The sequence below is a fragment of the Crocuta crocuta genome, unplaced genomic scaffold, assembly GCF_008692635.1.
Source record: "Crocuta crocuta isolate KB4526 unplaced genomic scaffold, BGI_CrCroc_1.0 scaffold118, whole genome shotgun sequence".
In the NCBI taxonomy this organism is placed as follows: domain Eukaryota; kingdom Metazoa; phylum Chordata; class Mammalia; order Carnivora; family Hyaenidae; genus Crocuta; species Crocuta crocuta.
The window spans coordinates 11,455,663-11,460,706 of NW_027551558.1; positions in this window are offsets into that span (position 1 = coordinate 11,455,663).

Genomic DNA, 5,044 nt, shown 5'->3' on the forward strand with positions numbered 1-5,044 from the left:
AGCGGGCATGAGGCGCGGCGGCCCGCACCCTGATTGGTCTGGTTATCTGACCCGGGGCCTGCCCGCGCCAGACAATAGTCGGAGTCAAATTATTCGCCATGGAGACGCTGTCAGTCACTGGTAACCCGAGCCCCGGCGGGTCGGGCGGCTCCCCCCGACCGGCTCCGCTGACAGATCGCCCGGCTCCGCGCAAAGCGGAGGGCGGCCCGAGACGCGAGCGGGAGGCGCTCCAAGAACCTGGGAGGCGGAGAGGACCCGGCAGAGGCCGGCGGCGGTGGTGATTGACGGNGAGGAGAAGGCGGGGGACTGTTTAAGACGGTGCCGGGAGGAAGGGGAGGAAGGGGGTGGAGGGTACCTCGAGGGGGAAGAAACTTTGAGCAGCTTTCACGAGGCCCCACTGGCTACCCTACCCCCACTCCGGGTCTTCGGCGCCCTCCTGGGGCCGCAGTTTTGGGGATAGATTCTGCCCAGGATCGGGCCGGTAGGATGGGAGAGTTTGGACGTGCTTGGGCGCCTCTCAGAGATTTGGCTTTTCCTGCTGACAGCGCCCCGCCCCCACCCTAGGAGCTCCGGACTTGGGCGGTCTTCGAGGGAAAGGGGGAGGGAGTAGGAGACAGAAGTGGAGAAGATTTGGCTGTGGCCGCAGGCGGACGCCTGAGAATCAACTTCTTGGAGGATCCCGCCTTTCCTCTCTCTCCTAACCCGGCCGGCTGCCCTGAGGTCGGTACCGCCCCAGCTCGACGCTCTCTGCTTTTCGCCGGGCGGGGACTCACACTTAACCCCGCGGGTCCCACGGCCCCACGGGAAGCGCCAGGCACTAACTTGGGGCCTCGATGGAAATTGACTCCTGTCTGCAGCTCGGCCAGTCGGCTCGGCCCACGGGGAGGCGAGGGCAAGGACTCTAGGGCTGTCGTGGCGCTTACCCCGTGGGTGGTCGGGGAAGACGGAGTGGGAGCAAGACCCACCCCCTTCTCTGGCCTCTGAGCTCAGCCTCCGCTCCGGGCACTTCCAGCCTGGGAACCGGATCACTCGAGCTCCGGAATAAGGGTCTTAAAAGGGGGATCCTGTTTGTGTGTGTGTGTGCTTTTGCAAGGGTGCGTGTGGCAACACGTGGTGCTGGTTCTCGGGGAGGAGGGCAGGGGGGAGTAGGTGGGAGATCTGGGGGTAGAAGGGGGGCGGTATTGCTGTTTTGAGAAAGCCGGGGGCTTAGCTTCTTCTCGGACTGGTCCTTTCCACTTCCGTTTTCCTTCTTTGGTCTGAGCTGTCGGAGGCCGGAGTCAACTCTGCTCTCAGTTCCAAGACCCAAGCCAGTACCGAGCCTGGGCTCTGCCCCGAGCTCAGGACTGTGGAACCTGTGTCTAGGCCACATTTCATTTCCTTCCCACCCTTTTAAAATTTCTCTGCAGTTTGTGTTAGCAACATGGGATGGGAGATGGTAGAACCCTGGGTTCAAGTTTTTGCTTTGCTTGGTTTAGTTCTGTAGCAAGATTTCCCAAAGTTTCCCCCTTGGCTAGTATTCTAGAAGTCTTCCCGGGGAGTCGCAGACATCAAAGAGTGGAACCCTGGGACTCAGTCTCTAAGACTTGCTTTTGGAGTCCTTCCCTGCCTCCTCTTTGTGTGTGTGTGTGTGTGTGTGTGTGTGTGTCTTTGTGTGTGTGTGAAAGGTTGTCAAAGTCGGTTCCGAGCCAGTGCCAGGGACAGTTCCCTGCAGAAATGCAGGTGGCATCTTCAGAGGCTGTCTGTTGGGTGGGAGGAGGCCTGCTCCATCCGGGCCCCTCTACGTAGAGCCCTATGTGCTGCCACACAGCTTCACACCAGAGTCAGACTTAGGGGACTCTGGGGGACATGGGGGAAATATTTACCCCTGGCTTCACTAACTTTCAGAGTCCGCCTCGCTGACCCCCAAGATTGGACAACCTACTCTTTCTAAGACTTCATCTTCAGCCATGTGGGCTGAAGGTTGGGCCCAGCATGACAGCAGGCTGGGCCCAGCTCTCACCGTGGCCATCCTACCTCTTGGCAAGGACAGGCTGGGGCTGTGGGGAGGGGGGCCACCGTGGTCTGGTGCCCGTGAGTGGGACTGGACAGTAACTTCCTGGTTTAAGACTTTAGGGCCAGTTTATGGCCCGTGCCACTGTACTTTCTCCCACTCTTAGATGAGGCTTGCATGGTCCTTTACATCCCTGCTGATTCTGAGCTGGGGCGGGGCTGAGACTCCCAACCTNCGAAGGGAGATTTTCTGGAACTTCAGACTCCCTGTTCTTTCCAGGTTTGCCCTCTTTGGGGCCCCTGGCTGCCAAACCCTAGTCACCCCTGCCAAGAGGCCAACCTGGATATGATCGTGTGTGCCACGTGAAAAGTCATCACAGGGCAAGCACAGAAAACCCGGAACACCATTACCCAGTATATGGGTGTGTGTCCATATGCCACCAGCTCCCCCCTTCCTCCCAGGTTTGTAGGAAACCGGTTCTCACAGGTCTGGGCTAGAACCTCTTGCTAGCAGGGACAGCGGAGGGCCTGCCTTAAAAAGGTTCCAAGCTTAGCTAGGCTCTCCTCACACTCTGAAGCCCCCTCCTTGCCCAGCCCTCTCCCTGGCAGTCTTTGCCACAGGACAGAGCACGCGGGAGGTGCCTGGGTGAGGATTTGATAGGTGCCAGCCTGACCTTAAGGCAGTCCTAGCCCCAGGTCCCAGTGCTCAAAGCAGCTGCTGGAGAAGGCTTGGGTCTAAGCTACCCCGATCTACCCAATCCCATATTCTTTCTTTCCCCAAGACACACTGGGAACGCCTGCATTTGCCATCTCATCAAGCACAAATAGGAGAAGCTCCATGGCTGGGAAGGAGAAAACTTGAGCAGACAGGCGGAAATTGGGGGCTCACTGAGATGTCTCCTTTCACCTCCAAGGTGTGCTGGAAGTCCCTTGGGATGAGACTTTCTGGAAGGCAGCAGCACAGGTGGATGGGTGTGCTCCAATGAGATGCGCTGACAGAATGCCTTTGCCCCTGACCCTTGGTCAGGGACAGTCTGGGGCCTTTGTGTCTGAAGTTGGACCGAAGCTCCCCAGAGCAGAGTCTCAGGGACCCCACAGATGGCCCAGCCGAGGCCCAGCAATTACCCACTCGCAGAACTTTTGGGGAAGGGAGAAAGCAGCTGCACCAGCCGCCCAAAGGCTTCCCTGATTTTGGGTTGAGGCCAGTTTGGAAAGAAGACAGTGATCTAAGGAGGAGTTGCTTGTGGGCTATTTCTAACGGAGGGGACGATGTGTGTGTGGGGGGGGAAGGGGGGCTCTATGCCAAACCAGGGGACCAGAGGCTTTTTTTTTTTAATCTTTTTTCAAGGCGTTAAAGACTGCAGGAGTCTCCTGGGCAGAGTTTGGCCCTGGCCCTGCCGCGCAGGCCCTCCGCGCAGCTCGCACCAGGTTGGGTTCCGGGGCGTCGCCGCCCCAGGGTGGCTGGGGGTGGGCTGTGCCCGGCGTCCGCAATCCCAGAGCCCGCTGTTCGCGCGGCAAACTCGCCGAGACCCGGCCTCCCGCCCGGGCCTCGGAGGCAAGTTTCGTTGAAAGCGGGCTAGCGGAGCAGGGCTGGTGTGCGCTGAGACTCCGGGGGCCTCCCCGCCGCCGCCGCCCGGTCCTTCGTCCCCTTCCGATGCGTGCCAGCTCCGCGGACCAGAGAGGTATTGCAAACCCCAGCACCCATGGCTGTCTGTGTTGCCCAACATTTGGGGGCAGTCAAGGCGCAGGCATTCGGCTCACAAGAATCTCCGTTTCAGAAAGTGGTCCCCACGGCGCCCCCAGCACTGGGCTTCCAGCCGCGGCCCTCGCTTAACGGTGCGACTCCGGGCGTCGCCCGTGCCGCACATGCCGGGCACGGTCACAGGCCCCCAGAGGCCGGAGCAGCACGATCATTTCTGGGGCTTTTGCTCAGGACCCGCGGGGCAGCCTAGAGGGCCCTCCGAGACAGCGGTTTGGAGGCCGCGCGGGCGCACAAGGGTTCTTGTTAAACGAAAAGAGCGAGAACTAGGGCTCGGGGCCGGCTTGGAGGTCGGCAACCCGGTGACTTGGCCGGAGGAGGCGCGGGGGCCGAGTGGGGCCGAGCGGGATCTGAGGCGGGTACCCAGGCCAGGGGCGCTGCCTGCCGTCCGACGACGCGCCGCCTGGCTCACGCCTTCTGTCCCCGCCCGCGGTCACGGCTCAGTGCTGGGGTCCCTTCCTGCCAGCGCCACGCTCCCTCCCGGGCTGGCAGGGGACGCCGGGCCCCTTTTTGGGGGGAGAGGTTGGGGCGCGGCCACCGCGGGCCGGGCATCCGGGGGAGGCGGCCGGGCTCTCGGCTTTGGGTTCGGGAAGCCGCCGAAGTCCGCCGCCCGGTTTTTGTTTTTGGTATTTTTCTGTCGTAGGAGACTCAGAGGGCCTTTTCGTCCCGAAACCTGCCTCCGGCCGGGTCTGCCCGCGAGCGCCCCCAAGCGGCAGGTCCCAGAGTGCAGGTCGTTGGGTGGGCACGCAGTTCCCCCAGGCCTCTAGTGGACCAGCCAGAGGGCGCCGGGAGGCCTCGCTGGTTCCTCCCCACTCACTTCCCCCAGCGCTAACCGGACGTTTGTGCTGGCAGAGAGGCCACTAGAAGGGCGCGCTCCCTCAGAGGCACACTAGGGTTGCCATGGTGTGATCACATGGTCCTTGGGGGACAGACACCAGCTTTTCACCCTCCTATCCCACCGCCCCCTCCCCCGGAGAATCTGGATCCGCCTTGCACACAGTGGGTGCCCAGGAAATGTTTGAATGGATGGCAGAATGAGCAGTGGCATCTGACTGACAGCAGCAACTGCGAAGTACCTGGCCAATAGGAAAATGGCCCCTTTCCTCTCCCGCTTCCCTCCTAGCTCTCCTGTTCTTTGCAGGGTAAGTCTCAGTGTTGTGGCAGCCTCCTCCAACCGGAAGCACTGAGTGCCGGAGTCCGCTTAGGGCTGCATAGAAGCTGCCCACTGAACCCGCAGCTCTTAGAAATTCCGAGGGTACCTGACTGCCTATAGCTTTACCAGGTTCCCTTGGGTTG